This window comes from Tursiops truncatus, chromosome 2 (genome assembly GCF_011762595.2).
Source record: "Tursiops truncatus isolate mTurTru1 chromosome 2, mTurTru1.mat.Y, whole genome shotgun sequence".
Lineage (NCBI taxonomy): Eukaryota > Metazoa > Chordata > Mammalia > Artiodactyla > Delphinidae > Tursiops > Tursiops truncatus.
Genome location: NC_047035.1, coordinates 50,352,740 through 50,369,722, shown reverse-complemented (window position 1 = coordinate 50,369,722; position 16,983 = coordinate 50,352,740). Strand labels below are relative to the sequence as shown.

At 49.3% G+C, this 16,983-nt stretch overlaps 1 pseudogene; it reads left to right on the top strand.

Moving 5' to 3' along the window:
- Positions 1 to 1,876: 1,876 nt before the first annotated feature.
- LOC117310304 (small ribosomal subunit protein uS8 pseudogene) lies at positions 1,877 to 5,977 on the top strand (annotated as a pseudogene).
- Positions 5,978 to 16,983: the final 11,006 nt, after the last annotated feature.

Below are 16,983 nucleotides of genomic sequence, written 5' to 3'. Positions count from 1 at the left end.
CAAAATTAGTGACTTCAGACAACGAGGACTTATTGTGTCTCAGCATTCTCTGGTCAGGAACTGGTCAGGGCTAGGTTAGGCGGCTCTTCTACCTCCCTGGGTGTCAGCTGGTATCACTCACTCATCTACACTCAGGCAACACCACATGTCTGGCACGTCCATGCTTCTCCATATGGAAGCCTGAATTCCTCACAGCATGGTGGTCCAGGGTAGTCAGCCTCGTTACCTAGCAGCTAGCTTCCGAGAGTAAAAGTGGAAGCTCACACGCCTCTTAAAAGTTAGGCCCAGGACTCGGACAGCATCCTTTATGTTGCATTCTGTCAGTCAAAGCAAGTAATAAGAAGTCAAAAGCCCAGTCCAGATTCAATGAAAGGAGAATCAGACCCCACCTCGTGATCAGTGTACATACAATGAGAGGAAGAATTGATGGTGGCCATTTTTGGAGATTATTGACTACAGAGGAGGGAGATAATAGATATGTGGACAAATAAACAGAGAAATGCCTGAGAGTAATGAGAGCTGCTCAGAGAATTGAAACAGAGCACTTTGTGCTCCTGTAGATTTGAGGGGATTTTCAAGGAGAGCCTCTCTAAGGAAGTGCTATTTAAATTGCAACTGGGAAGGCGAGGATTGCCAGCCATGTAAGGATCCTGGCAGGAGAAAGAGTTGGCACAAAAGCTCTAAATGGGAATGAGCTGGGCATGTTTTAGGAAAAGAAAAAAGGGCCAGGTGTTAGGAGTGTGGACAATGACAGACTGTGTGACTGGAAACGAGGTTGGACTGGTAGGAAGGGCCAGATCAAATGCACCCAGGTAAGGAGGCTGGATTTTCTTTCAGGAGCAGTCAATGGAAAGCCACGGAAGGGTTTTAAGCAGAGAAGGAACAGATACATCGTTAAAAGGTCACTCTGGCTGCCCTGTGGGGAACAGGTTGTGAAGCACAAGCATGGAAGTAGCAAGACTGGTCAGGGGCTACCGTGGAGCCCAGGACCAGGAGCTGGTGGCTCATTCGGCTGCCAGATGTAGGGAGGAGAAGAATGGAGATTTGTTTGGGGGTTGGGCTGTCAGGAAGAGCCAAGACTTGTCTCGGTTCAGGTCCCCTTCCTGCCTGGGTGATCACTGCAAAACCTCCTGAACGCACCCCACAGCCGGCTGTCACAGTTAAGTGCCCCTCCTTAAACGGCATCTTAGTGTTTTTAACATATCTTAAATTCCGTATCTTTGCATGTAAGCCAGCCCTTCATCATAGGCTCTACTCCCCACTTAGGCTCGTTTCCAGTCCCTGTCCCACACCTGCTCTTTGCTCCAGCCCTATCTGATCATTCACTGTTGCCTGATCACATCCTAGCTCGTGATCTGGTGCCTGGCACGTGCTGTCTTCTTCCTAGAACACATCTTCTCCCCCACCTCTATTCATCGTCTACCTAACGTCTAGTCCACCTTCAAAATCTAACAGATGTCGCCTCTTCCAATAAGCCTTTCCTAAAAACGTAGGTTAATTTAGATTTCTGGGCCCTCAACACAAGGCACCATGGATAGCCACCTCCTTGTCTATCTCTTCCCACTGAGTGTGGGTCCCGAAGGACTGGAACTCCCTAAGTGAAGGGAGTGAGAAATTTAGGAGAGCTGACGCTATCCTATTTGGCATGATTTGCCCTTGGAGTCAGAAAATGTGCATTACAAGGTCAAATCACAGCAGAAAGATAGATGGGATAGATCCTTTTTACTGAGTTCCTCCTTCTCTCAGACCAATTTTGGGAGGTTAGACTCACCACTTGAAAGAGGGGAGAACTTACGTTCCTCTGTGCTCAAGGTTCTCGGGGAAGTCTGCTCTCTGTACATACAATGTATCAACATCACTGTTGATAACAGTATTGATGTCTGGCAAAATTAGTACTCAGATTGCCTTTCCCCTGGGAAAGTCTGAAAAGCCTACTGCTGCCAACACCAAGTTCATTGTGATGTTTAATGGTAAATACACTACAGTTGCTGACTTCCAAATCTATACCCAGACCTGGTCCTTGCACTGAACTTCAGACTCTGAAATCCGAGTGCCCGATGGACTTCTCTTCCTGGATGGCCCCCCAAACTTGGCAGGTCTAAAATGAAACTCATCATCTCTCCTACTCCTGGATACCCAAGACTGGGAATCTAGCAGTAACTCTCGGATGAGTCACCGATGAATATCTGCGTTCATCCTCTTCTTCCTTCTGATTGCCAGAATCCTGGTCCAAGGCCTCAGCTTCTCTGGCCTGTACAACCACCAGCCTTCACCAGCCTCCCTGCTCCCGGCCCATCCTCCTCTGGTTTTCAGGGGATCCACCTGAAATGCAAATTCGATCTTGTCCCTCCCCCATCTGAAACCCTCTAATTGCCCAACACAGGTTAGCAAACTTTAGTTTGCATCTGAATCATTTTGAGAGCTTCTTTAAAATGCAGATTTGAGCCCCTAGCCAGACCCGAAGAAACCAGGATCTGCTGTGTGAAGCCAAAGGATGAACATTCTTAACATTCTTAGTGCCCAGGGATTCAGGTAGAGGGCAGGTAGGCCCACCCCAAGAAGAGTGTGGTTCATGGGAGGAATCCAAGCTCCTCATTCACTTTACCTGGCCCTTCCAGCATCCCCAGCCTTCTTAAGTGAGGTCGTAGCCACCTCCTTGCCTCACGCACCCCCTTCTCCACACACCCTGCTCTCCAAGGTACTTCTCATCTTTGACCTTCGTTATATCTTGCCTATTTCCAGAAATGTCCTCTCTGAATGACTCCTCTTTTCAATGAGTTCGTGAAACGGAGTCCCCCTAAAACTGAGCTCCCCTGCCAAGTTTATGATTAACCTCTCTATCCAAAACTTTATTCCCTTTCTTGTTCCGCCCCTGTTCCCCTCAGGATTGAGGAGTATCAAAGAAAAGGGAGCATTGAAACCGAGCAGGATCCTGCGGGGCCCTCCCAGATATGAAGGCCCCTCCATGTTCCCCACTTCTTGTTTACAGAAAAAGACTTTATAATCTCCTAGGCTTTCCCGGCATTCCAAAGAGCAGACACAGGCAGTTACTAATTAGGGAAGTAAGGGAATGCAGAAACAAAGGAAAGCAGTCGAGCAATGATACTTTAAACAATAGTTCAGCAATAAAACAGAGTCCTAGCTCCTCTTCAAGGGATATACATAATAGTCTGACTCACATCTTTGAGTTGTTCTATGGAAACTAAGACCCCCCTCCCCACCACCCAGGTGGAGGATGGTGTCTGCATGCTGACCACGAGCTTGTAGACCCCAAACTGGTTGGAAACTGAAGGTTGATGATTGAGATTTCCAAAACATCGCCCCGTTACCTCCCCACCAACCAATCAGAAGAAAGTCATGCGCCCTGCAACCCTTCCCGCAGATGTTGCCTTTAAAAACCCTTCCCTGAAAGCCATTGTGAGCTCTGGTCTTTTGAGCGTGAGCTGCATGTTCTCTTTGCTTGGCACCTGCAGTAAATGCTGTACTTTGACCACAACCCAGGGTCAGTAAATTGGCTTTGCTTTGCAGCAGGCGAGCAGACTCAAGGTCAGTTCGGTAACAGTAACTCTTACCTTTGTAACTTTCCTACTCAAGGCTTCAGCACCACCTGGGAGCTTGTAAGAAGAGCAGAATTGCAGGCTCCACCCCAGCCCTACTGGCTCAGACCCCAGGTGATTCCTATGCACTTCAGAGAAGAAGCACAACTCTATAACTTGGCTCAAGAAGCACATCTTCCAGGAAGCCTTCCTAGATTGACACACTCCCATCAAGCATTCCTCCAAACTAACACTGGGCATGACTACCATGTACTTGTAACAGTTCATAAGTTAGGACTCCCACAGTCCAGTGGCATAGAACTGTCATATTTAAAGTGTTGCCCAAAGACTAATTTCAATCCCCAAGTATCCCCAAAGTCAGGGGAACACCCCTGTCTTGGTACCTCTCTCCTCTTTCTTCTCTGCTGGTGGTGGTCCTGAAATGACCAGGTCCCCTGCCTCACCCAGCCTCTTGGGTGATGCAGTTCTGCTTTTCTCCTGAGAACCTGGCCATGTGGCATGGTCTCCTCTCCCCTCAGAGAGCGGGGCAGGTAGAAGGAGTGAAAGAGGTGGTGCCCAGTTCTCTTGGTGGGTTCAGAGCCCCAGGGTGCGGTAGAAATACTTCTCTATGTATCTGCCCACACCTCCTCCATCTTTGAACAGCGAGTGTCCTGTTCATGGCCAAACACCTAACGTGTTCTTCACAGAACATGGGAAGAGAGATGGCCTGGGAGCCAGAGGCCTGTTCTCACAAGCGGCTCTGCCACTGACTGGTATGTCACCTTGGGCAGCCCCTGTACCTCTCTGAACCTCTAGTTCTTGGTCTGTAAAAGATGAATAATAATACTTGCCTGGTCTACCTCACTCTGTTAGGGGAAACACTGACTGAAACCGCCCACCCTGGCCAGGCACCACAGTAACCATTTGCATGAGTTATTATGTGACAGGAGGTCCTGGTAAGAACACAGAACTAACAAGCCACCACCAATGGGAAGAATTCGGAAAAGGTCAAAAGGGGAGAGGAGATGTCAGTCCATATGTCCTACCAACCTCCCAGAATCCTCAGTGCAGGAATCTGTCTTGGCTGAGTGATACGCGTGCCACCAGGAAGGACCCTGAGTCAGAATGATTGGCCAGAGACAACCCGGAAACGAACCCCATCACCATAAAACTGCGAACCATGTGGCAGAGCAGTCCTCCTGGGCTCCCTTACCCTCCTGCTCTCTGCCTGGGCGCCCCTTCCCAATAAAGCCTCTTGCTTTGTCAGCACGTGTGTCCCTGCGGACAATTCATTTCTGAGTGTTAGACAAGAGCCCACTCTCGGGCTCTGGAAGGGGTCCCCCTTCCTGCAACACCTCCTTCCATGAGGTGTGTCTACTGAGCCATGACTGTGTCTGGGTGTGCACGCACATGCGCGCGAGTGCACACACACACACTCACACACTGTCACTCCCTCTCCCTGCTGTTCATTGGCCCAAACCCAACAGAGCAAAGCCCCAGTCTTTCCATCATCCTTCCATGCCGCCATAATGTCCAGGCCGATACTCTCAAGAGCATCAACAATGTCAAAAAGAAAGGCAAAACCAGGTTCTTTTAAGGTCATGCTCTACAGTCATGGCCTGGTTTCTAACTATGATGATGAAGCATGGTTACACTGGCAATTTTGAAATCGTCGTTGGTCACAGAGCTGGGAACATTTTTATGAACCTCACGGGCACATTAAACAAGTGTGGGTGGAGCCCCAGATCTGATGTGCAACTCAAAGATTGAGAACAATGGCAGTGAAACCAAGCAAGACCCTGTGGGGCCCTTCTGGATACAAAAGCCTTTGTGTCTCCCATTTCTTGTTTGTAGGAAAAGGCTTCTGCCTCCTGTACCTTCCCTGGGTTCCAAGGGGCAGATTCAAACAGTTGCTAATCAGGGAAGGGAGAGAATGCAGAAGCAAAGAGCAGTCAAAAAAAACAATAGTGCAGTAAAATAGAGTTCTAGTTCCTCCTCAAGGAATGTCCACGACAACATATCTCTGACATTTTCTGCAGGAACTAAGGCTCCCACCCAAGAGGAGGATGGTAACTTCAGGCTGAGCACAAGATTCCTGGAGCACCGCCCTGTTACCTCACCACAAACCAATCAGAGGACGGTCACACACCCTGCAGCCCTCACCCCAAATTTTACCTATAAAAACCTCTCCCTGAAAACCATCAGGGAGTTCAGCATTTTTAAGCACGAGCCACCTGTTCTCCTTGCTTGGCCCTGCAGTAAACCTTTCTCTGCTCCAAACTCCGATTGTTTGGCCTCACTATGCAGCAGGCACATGAATGTGCATTTGGTCACAGCAGGACCATCTGTCCCTATCTCTTTGGTTTCACTGTAGTGATGACCTCAGTTGGCATCATGGAGGAAAACACACAGGAGGGAAAATCCTGGGATTCTTCTTCTAGGGATGTAACACTTACATGCAAATAAAAGGTCCCAATGGACACGAGAGATGGAGAGAGAGAGAGCGAGCAAAGCCCGGGTCAGCTGTCTGCCAGCTGTCGCTCTGAGTCTCAGCCAGAGACATGGACAAGGGGGAACTCAATCCCTTGGCACCCATATGAGTGTCTAGACTGGAGACTGTCCTTCTGGGGCAGGTAGGGCCACCAGTACACGTGGAAGTTCTCACTGAGGAGGGTCCCACAGCCATTAGCATGCATAGAGGGACACGGCCTTCGGGGGGCATTGCCCAGAAGAACCCAGGCTTGCTCTAGCAGAAGAGTGAGGGGCTGTGGCCCCAGACCTAGGGTGCCCACCTGGGACATCTATGGTCCCTGTTTTATCTTTTGCCTGCTGAGTGCAGGGCTAGGGGGTGCTATAAGCTGGTAGGGGGCCAGAAAACACAGGTTTTACTTTTGAAATGGTTAGTACTCTCAGGCAGAAATGAGATTTGAAACTGGACTATTCCTCTCCTCCTCCCCCGTTTTATTAAACAACAACGTTTGTGACATACCTACTATGTACCTGGCAGAGTATTAGGCACTTGAGTTAGGTAGTCTTCTCACAGAGTTGAAACTGAGGCCCAGGAGCTCATGTGATTGTCAGAACCTAAAGCAGAACCGAAGCCTTTGACCCCCAACTCCACGTCCCTCACCCTGGTGTACTTTCCCACAGCATTCTCAGTAAACACCAGTCAGAGGGACCATCTGTAGTCAAAGGAATCCGAGAATGTCTGCATGCTGTGTCCCCACTGGTTTCAGGATGCTGTGAGTTGAAAAACACAGAACACCCAAGGCCTGAACAAGGAAGAAACAAACCCAAAGAGTCAAAGCAACAGCTTAATCGCACACCAGGGAGAGAGATAAGCATCTCTGGAGGCTCTTGGCCTTCTCCTCATGACCCTAATACGACTGCAGCAGCTCTAAGCTCACCTCTTCCTGTGATAATGCCCAAAGCCTGGAACAGTCAAGTACTGTCTTGGGTTCTGTTTTGAGAGCAAGGAACACCTTCCTGGAAGTCCCCAAGCCTTACCACCTGTGGTCAGGGCTGCATCACATGCTCATGTTTAATAAAACAAACACCATCCAGGGGAATGGCTCAGACCAACCAGCATTCCTCCCTGGGACTGGGCGGGGAAGTGTATTGAGAAGGAAATCAACAGGTTCTTTCAAACCCTTCTTGGAGAGCCACATTGCACATGCGTACATTTAAGGCTCTTAACTATATTTCTTTCTTATATTAAGAAATATAATATAAAAACCCACTTGACTTCTTTGAACCCAATGCTTCCCCAACTTATTTTTCCTGGGAGTTCTTATTCACTTCCTGCAGGTATGCTGAGAAAAGCTGAATCTCACCTTGCTGTTTATTCTCAGTTAAAGGACCGTCCTGAGCTCTCTGAGCACAGCCTTGGACCCAGACAGCGCTCCATGCAAATGCTGGGGGACAAGAAGAACCGCTCAGTAATGTGAAGGAGAGAGTTTCCTTTGGCGTTTTCTGTTTTGGGCAGGCTCCCCTTCTTTTGGGCCATTCCAAATTAATAGGTTTAAGGCCTTACTTTTAGTTGAATTTCTTACCACTAAACTGGCCACCAGGGAGGGAGAAAATGACGGCTTTTAATAAGGATTAAAGAAGGACCGATGGTTAGGCCAAGCCAGAACTGCATCAGCACCAGCAAAGCCTGTGAGCACGCTCTCCTCAGGGCTTCCCGAGGCCGCTTCTCCGAAGCTGACAGCCTGCCCGGAGCCTGGCGGGTGGGCGTCAAGCTCACCAGGTGCTCAGCTTAGCAAGCCTCTCCTTTCTCTCCTCCTCCCTAATCCTCCTGTCTTCCCACCCCCACTTCTCCTCTGTGCCTCTTCCCTCGTTTTCCGACATCTCTAAGCAGTTTACAAAAAGGAGACCTTGAGGTTTCTTAGTCACTGATATTTGAATGAAAGTAGCAACCCAGCCGTAGCCTCTGCTTAGGAGAACAGCCTGGTCCTGCCTTCCTGCAGGTCCTCAGAGCCACAGAGACAGGGCAGGGGTTGGTCAGGTGGGAAGGCCACTCTTTACATTCAAGATAACCAAGGCTCAGGTTGATTTCACAGATAGAACTACCGTTTCTCCTTTCATCCCTGGCCCTCCTGTGGGCTCACCTTTGTTCCCATTCTTGTACGTGGGTTTTAGGAGGCAAGGCCATCATGCTGGGCATGGGAGGGAAGGGCAGGCACCCTCAGCCTTTGCTGGCTTTCCCAGGCAAGACGTCCTGCAAGCTGACAAGCCGAGGCCTCTGGGCTAGTGTCTGCTGGAAAAGATTGGGTTGGAGAGGTCCATCATGCTAGGAGGACAGAGAAGACCTCGCTTCATTCTACCTGGCTCAGCCAGATACAAGAACAACGCAACCAAGTACCATTTGCAAAACTGAGGTTCCTGAGACCCAGGGTTAGAGGCAGGTCTCCGACGGACCCGGCACTGGCTTTTGCGGTCTTCCTCCCCGCTACAGTATGTGTCTTCCTTCTCTGTGGCTTTGACGGCTGCTTGGTTGAACCTTTCCACTCCCTGGACTCTCGTTTCCTTGATGTCTTTGTCTCCCATTTCTTTGACCCTATGTCCAAAAAACGTCTCCCATCCATCCACTTCTCTCCATTTCCACGGCCTCTGCCAGCGTTCAGTCCCCATCATATCTTGCCTGGACGGGTCAGCCACACTTCCACTCTTCACAATCCACTCTTCACACCACAGCCAGTGTGACCTTAAAATGTCACTCACCTGCTTGGGACCCTCTGGTGGTTTCTTACTGGTCAAAGACCAAATTCCAAAGTCTTTACAATGACCCACAGATCCTGGCATTATGTGGCCCCTGCCCCTCATCTGCTTCCCACTGCTTGCTGGGATGGGTCATGCTGGCTGCCGGTCAGTTTTGAGCAGGGTTGGCTTCAAGGGTCTGAGACCAGTGCAGCCCTGTGGTCGCCATCTTGAAATTCTTAGTAATTATCTTGGGTCTCTTTTGTTTTTTTGGTTGTGTCGCACGGCCTGCAGGATCTCGGTTCCCTGACCAGGGACTGAACCCAAGCACAGCAGCGAAAGCCTGGAATCCTAACCACTAGGCCACCAGGGAACTCCCAGTAATAATCTTTGAATTTGTGTTTTACAAGTGAAGTCTGATGGGACAACAGAGCGTACCCTTTGCACGGGGCTTAGAGCCTCAGCTCTCCTCTGGTCCTACCTCCTGCCTCCACCCTGCTCCCTGGATCCCCGGTCCCACCTGGCCTCCCCTTCCTCCCTGTGGCCACTGCCTCCCTCTGCCAGGAGCAGTGATCAGGTGCACTGGCAGGCGAGGCACACCTTCTGCTGTTGCCCTTCACTGCGGGGCAGTGTGGCAGGGAGGGTTGGAGACAGGCAGCTGATGTGATGTCATCTCCACCCAGGCTGGCAGTCCCACAGCACACTTAACGGGTGATAACAGGGGTCTCTCTCCCTGTCTGGATCCAGGTATCAAGCATGTCCTGGGACAGAGGTTGTGCTTCTCTGGGATCTCCCATCTGCTGTGGGTTGGGGAGGGGCGCCCCCAGGGAGGGGAGATTGACTGACCCACCCCCGGCTGGGGGCCTGCATTTTCCCCTGCACTGGGCTTAGCAAATTCCATAGCCAGCTCTGCCTCTGAGATTCTCTGGGCTGCTGCCCAGACCGCCCTTTCCATGGATGATTCTTTTTTGTTTTTAATTAATTTATTTATTTTTGGCTGCATTGGGTCTTTGTTGCTGCGCACAGGCTTTCTCTAGTTGTGGCGAGCGGGGGCTACTCTTCGCTGCAGTGCGTGGGCTTCTCATTGCAGTGGCTTCTCTTGTTGCAGAGCATGGGCTCTAGGTGTGCGGGCTTCAGTAGTTGTGGCTCGCGGGCTCTAGAGAGCAGGCTCAGTAGTTGTGGCGCACAGGCTTAGTTGCTCTGCGGCATGTGGGATCTTCCCAGACCAGGGATCGAACTCGTGTCCCCTGCATTGGCAGACAGATTCTTAACCACTGTGCCACCAGGGAAGTCCCCATGGATGATTCTTTCTCATCCTTCAGGTCTCAGCTCACAGACTACCTCCTCAGATCATCCTGCCCTGCTCCTCCTATCCAAAGTAGGTCAAACCTGTTATCCTCTCTTTGCTTTCTTCATATCACACTTTGAAGGAATTGCCTGGTTCACAGGGCTTGCACATTTCTTAGGGTAATTGATACATGCCTTTAAACCACTCATTTGCACAGAGGGGACCTCCAGGGAGGCAACGTAAGTGAGAAGATGTGTATGGCTCTGAGCTGATGGACTTGAGTTCCCTTCCCAGCCCCACACTTGCTGTTGCCTCTCCCACCTTCTCTGATTCCTCATGGTGGACATAGGGAAGGTCCTGGCAATTACTTATCTCAAGGGAAAAAAAAATAAAAGAATGATTCCCTTTCTCTGTTTCTGTTCAGTCGCTCTCTCTTCACCTGGGAAGAGAGCAGGATGGGAACAGGAGGACTTGAGAAAAGGTATAAGAAGTCCTTTGTTTTAAAATAGCAGAAAGTTGCTGCTTGGTATTTTCCCCAATTTTATTTATTGAAAAATCTGACTCCTGCTCCTCTTGAGTTCGAGACGGACAATGGAAAGGCTTGGAGCCATCCTATAATAGAATCTAGCATGCATTCAATCAGGAGGTCTTTTTGGAGCACCTCAGGGGCATAGCCTAGGCACTGATTAACCAGGAAGTCACTGGCCCTAATGCACAAGCAGGATGTGCAAGCCTCCTACTACATGAGTCAATGCCTGTTTAGTTGCTGTTATGGACTGAATGTTTGTATTTCCCCAAAATTCATATGTTGAGGCCCTAACTTCTAATGTGATGGTATTTGGAGATGGGACTTTTGCGAGGTAATTAGGGTTAGATGAGGACATGAGGGTGGGGCTCTGGTCCAATGAAATTAGTGCCCTTATAGGAAAAGACACTGGAGGGAATTCCCTGGCAGTACAGTGGTTAGGATTCAGTGCTTTCACTGCCATGACTTGAGTTCAATCCCTGGTTGGGGAACTAAGATCCCGCAAGCCACTCAGGGGGGAAAAAAAGACACAGGAGAGTTCTCTCTCTGTCTTCCTCTTTCTCTTTCTCTCCCTCCCTTCCTGTGTGTGTGTTTGTGTGTGTGTGTGTGGTGTACAAGAGGGCAGCATTCTGCAAGCCAGGAAGAGTACCCTTTCCAGAATCTCTCTCAAGAACTGACTTGACCAGCACTATGATATTGGACTTCTCAGTACTCCAGAACAGTGAGAAAAATAATTTCTGTTGTTAAAGCCACCCAGTCTATGGAATTTTCTTATGGCAGCCTGAGCTAACACTGTTGGGTAGCTGGGAGTTGCCATAGGGGAGTACACGGGGACTTGGGGCAGTGGCTAGTCACCAACTGGTACAGAAATATTTCAGTATATCTTAACAGTTGGTACAAGTATACTGTAATGGATCAGCACTGTTCGTGGAGTTTACATTACAGAAGAGGTAGAAAATATAAAAAATAAGCAAAATAAATAGTATGTCCATGGTTTTATGTGTTATGAAGATTTAAAAAAAGGCAGAAGAGAGGATTAGGGAACACCATGGAAGAGGGAGATTTCTATTTTATGTTGTAGGATGAAGTAAAGAGAAGGAAAATGGCACGTTCCCGTCCTTTAAGGGCACTTTCCAGAAGTTACACACTACACTTAAAGCCTATTGCTCAAAATTTAGTCACACAGCCACACCTTGCTGCAAGAGAAGATGGGAAATGCAGACGTCATCCTGAAAAGCCATGTGCTCAGCTATTGTGGGGAAGTGGGGTTCCATTACTGAACATGCAGAGAATGGATATTGGGGAACAACCAGCCACAGCATGGTTGGTTACATGACCGGAATAACATGACTAGATTGTATGTAGAAAGACAATTTTCACAGATCTGTTGGGAGACAGTTCTCCATGGGTCTCTCACATTTGTGGGTGTCCTATAAACAGAGGCACCAGCTGCCTTTGTCCTGGACTATCTTTGCAAGGCTGTTTGTATAGCGAATAGTCTTGGAAGACAGTGTCTCCCCATAGAACAAAGTGCAGGCATGCTGAGTGTCCAGTATAATAAAGATAATGTTTCCTTTTGCAGAAGAGGTCAGGACTTATGGACCATTATAAAATACTCGGGTTCCCTAAGCTCAGGCTTCCTCCCCTGTAATGTAACCCACTGCAGTCTCAGGTGTCACCTGGCTCTCTTTGCATTGACCTGTGGGAACTGGAGCTCAGGAAATCCCCATAAAAACATGTACTTATTTAGCCATTCCCAGGTATGGAAGGAAAATGATAGCTTATACTAAAGAAATCTGGTTGATACCACCTTTACAAGGGGATCAAACAACACAACCAATAATGGGACAAATTGACATGAGCCGCTAATGTAATGCCCTGAGAAGGCCCAACACTAACTCTGTTGCTTTCTTGTTAAAAAATATATAGCTTGATTCTAATCACGAGGAAAAACTAATCCAAACCGAGGGACAGGCCATAAAAATATCAACATCATGAAATACAGAAAAGGACAGGGGAACTCTTCAACCACAGGGGCCTCAACAGATGGGTGAGAGAGACCCTGGCTAGGTGTGAGGCCATCAATGACTTTGCGAAGGCTGCTTATGCTACCTGTTGCAAAGCACACTGGAAGTTGCTGGGCAAATATTTGAACAGCATTTCAGTCCTAAACCTGTAATGGCCTGAGCCTCCCAGTTGCAGGGCCTCCTGCCTGCTGCCGGCAGTCATGTCCGCATCTCCTTCAAACCCAGCCACAGCAGGGGCCCATCGAGCCACTCAAAGCTGAAGTCTGGCTTTCCAGAAATAGCCACCAGCCTAGAAGTGTGTCACGAGGGGAAAGAAGGAAAGGAAAATATAACCAAAGGCCCAGGGTACAGGAAGCCTCTCCTCTCTTTCTCTCCAGAAAACGGAGGGCTCCCCTTTCCTTACTCTGATCCTTTCTCATTCTTGTTCTCTGTTCAGGGGAATCTGAGTCCATGGTTAATCCTTGAGATCCAGAATGAGTCAGACGTGGGTTTGGATTCCAGATTCTCCATCTACGAAATGAGAATAATGACGCACCTTCCTCCTGGGCGTAAGTGAACGTCGGCAAGATAAGGCACAGCGCATGGCATGTGGGGAGCGGGAGACCAGGCTCAGCTGTTCTCCCCCAGGAGTGTGTGAACGAGGTCAGAGATGGACATCTCCAGTCCCTGTGCCTCTCGGACCACCCTTGGGAGATTTCCAGTCACAGAGCAGGAGAGATGGGCCTCCAATCAGACGCCCCAGGACGCTATAGGGAGGGGGGCTGGAGGAGGGGGTGCTGGGACTTCACTTGTGTAATCTGCACCCTCATAATAAGCCCAGGCAGAAGTCTCTGGGAATTTCCTACCATCTTCACTGTAGATGTCCTATTTATAAAGTTGAGTGACTGCAGCCGTTGCTTCACAGCCACTCAGCATGTGGAGACAGGCCATAACAGGAAATGAGGAGCACACCCAGAAACAGGGGCCTCACCCACCCAGAAACAGGGGCCTCACCCACCCAGAAACAGGAGCCTCACCCTCGCACAGGCCTGGGGGATGCCCTGGGTCCAGCCCGGCTGTTCCACTCTTGGAAACACCTTGATAGGCTCAGGGCATTTGTGTTTCCGGACCAGGCTTTCCCTCTCTCATCTCACTGACCCTTTTTCTGGCTTCTTTGCTCCAAAATAGCCTGCTTTGTTTTGGCGTTATAAACTTCCAAGGGAAGTCTGGCTTCTTCACGGCTTGTTTACAAGCAGTGCCAGGCCGTCTCCCTCCAAGACCCAAAGGATCAGGCATCGGATCGGATCTGAGGGCATCTGTCTGCTTCTCTGCATGAACACACCAGCCTGGATGCCTCTGCTTATCACGATCTCTGTGTGAAAAAAGCAAGTTCTAGGAGCGATTCCTTAAGGTCAGAGGTGTGGGCCCTGAAAGGCAGTAAAGGGGCACATAGGGGAGCAGAGGTCAGCCAAGACCAGCTGCACTTGCCCATTCATCAGCCCATCCCGGGGAAGCCCTGGCAGGAGGGGCTGGGAGGGGGCCCCCTCACTTCCTGATTTTACAGTTATTCTACCAGCAACTGAAATTGGGGTCACCAACCACAGCTGCGAACCAAGGCCTCCCCATCCTGCCCCCAGCAGCCCCATTAAATGCTGTTCAGGGCAGAAGGCAGCCCCATTTCCCCACTTTGCAGGTGTGCAGAGAAGTTTCCAAACCAAAGCAACCTTACTACTCAGCCACAGTTATTCATCAAACAAGGCAAACCAGCTGCCTGGTTAAAACATTCAACTCCTGACCCTCCCTCAGTGAACTTCTGTTCAGGACCAAGTGTAGGGACCCCAACTCAGTGCGCCTTGTGGATCTAGCTCTGACTCGTGGGAGTTCTGGGGATGTAGGAGGTCCAGACCCTGGGAATTCCCAGGCCCCACAGTTTTGGGTGTTAGGGTCACAGCAGCGCAGGTGACAAGGGCCACGTGGGGTGGGGACTCCAGCAGTTGGTCAGCATGGGCTGGTGCTGGGAGGGGCTGCAGGTGCCCCAGCTCCTCCCCCAGCCCCATGTCAGGTGACCAAAGGACCCCAGGGCTTCTTTGGGTGACACTGTCGGATGGTGGGTGTGTGGTCCACCTACTCTTCTGGAACTGAAGACTCTTTTAGTCTCTACTGTCCCTGATATTTCTCCAGACCGACCCCTGCTCCATCAAAGTCCCCCTCAAGAGAGTCTTTCCCTTTTCTCTGTCTTCCTCCTCCTCTCCAAACCCCTCCCTCTCTCTTTTCGGTAGCATCCCCTCCCCTCCCCTTTCCTGTTACCAGAGAACTTTAGGCCACCCTTTCTCCCGTCATGGTGGCCACTGGCCTGACTACAAGTCTCTGAAGCTGTGGAGACCCTACATGTTCACATCACAGAGGTCTGGCCCCTCCCTGTAGGAGGGGGAAGAGGAAACATTTTCCCTCCTTCTACTGAGTCATCGCCTCAACCCCTGCCACCCCCTTACCACAGACGTTAAATGGCGGGGGGGGGGGGCTTCTTACTGCAGCAGTGGAAAAACAAAATGTCAACTTAGAAAAATACAAAGGCTCAAACAAATTAGAACTAATAAGGCTCAGTATGTTTGCCAGACACAAGATCTCCCTGCACAGATCAACAGCATCTCTCCCCCTACTACAAGAGCCGCTAGGAAATATTACTAAAAAGATACCGTTTACAACAGCAACAGGAAGGAATTCCCCAGGGGTCCAGTGGTTAGGATTCTGTGCTTCCATCCCTGGTCGAGGAATTAAGATCCCACAAGCTGCCCGGCCAAAGAACAACAACGGCAACAGGAATTACAAAATATCTGGGGGTTAACTGAGAACATCCAAAACTGCTATACAAAAATTTTTAATTCTAATAAAGGAAACAGAAAATGACCTGAGTAAATAGAGCACATTCCATGCTTTTGGACTGGATGCCCGAATGTAGGATGACTTGTCTTGGATGACTCTATAAAGACCTAATTGAATTCATGGTCAACCTACAAATTCAGGGCACTCCCACTCAAAACTCCAGTTGGATTTCTTTTTGAGGAATAATAAATAAATAAAGAAATAATAATGTTTCTAAAAGAAGAGTAGAGAAGGGAGACTTGCTCAATCAACCACGCTGCAGACGCATAGCAGTACAGCATGGTACTGGCTCAGCGACACACAGACCAGTGGGGCAGAGTAGAAAACACGGCAACACATCCGTGGACCGTATGTGTATACATACATATCGAAATGTCACATAATGTCACACCTTCTCAATGGAGTTAGCCCCAAGTTAAGGTTTTGTTGGGATCTTCTGCTCCCCTGCTACCATGGTAACAAGTAGGCCTGAGGAACAGCCTTGATAACAGTACCTTGAGGTCCCTGCATGACTCAAAATGAACTACATGAAACTGGCTCTGGGGTGAGGACAGCCCTTAACGTCCTACAGGCTTAACGTTCTAGAGCTGCCCTCCAAAGTCAGCAGCAGCGACAAGATGCGAGGCGTAAGAAGCGGCGGAGGCATGCAGAGCTGAGGCAGGGCAGCACACGAAGCCACAGGGTGTCAGCTCTCCCCACGTGAAAAGCATTGTTCTGCTAACGAGAAGGTGAGCTCCACCTGCCAGAGGAGCCGGAGGCCAAGCCGAAAAGGAGATGGATTGAGTCTGAGCCAAAAGACAGATTCCACAAAGCAGCCCCATCCTGAGGGCCCAGCAACTTTTACTCCAGCCAATCCATTCAGCTCTCCTGTATCCCTAAAAGCACCAACAACTTTAAGAAAACTATGGCATCAAAAGAAAATCTCATATCTTGTGTTTCCATTCTTTTTACTTGTCACTCATTTAGTATTTCTGGGAAATAACACCCTTTCCCTCTGTTTTAGGCAGGATTAATCTAGGTTGTACCGTGGCAGCAAACGAGCCCCAAATCACAGAGGCTTATATCTTGATAATTGTTGAAGTGAAAGCAATGGGTAGAGCAGGTTCAACATCCTATTGTCTCTGCTTTCATATGTTTGAAATTTTCCATAATAAACATTTTTTATTTAATCTCCATGGCTTAAAACAACAAAAATTTGTTTCTTGCTCCTACTACACACCCATCATGGATCAGTCAGCTCTCTACTCCCACTTTGTCCTCGCTGAGAGGCACAGACTAGCGAGCTTCTGCTATCCAGGGTATTGCTGGTTACATGGCAGAGGAAAAGAACCGTGGGAGGAAAAGAACCATGGGGGAGTCATCTGATGGTGCTTAAGGCTTTTGCCCGGGAAGTGAAACATATCATGCTATCGACATTTCATTGATAAGGCAAGTCACACGGCCACACTTAACTTCAGTGGCTTAGGAAAATATGGCCCACCTATACACTCAGTAGAAGGAGACCTGGAAAACTTGGTGAACAGCACTAACGATTACCACAGCCCT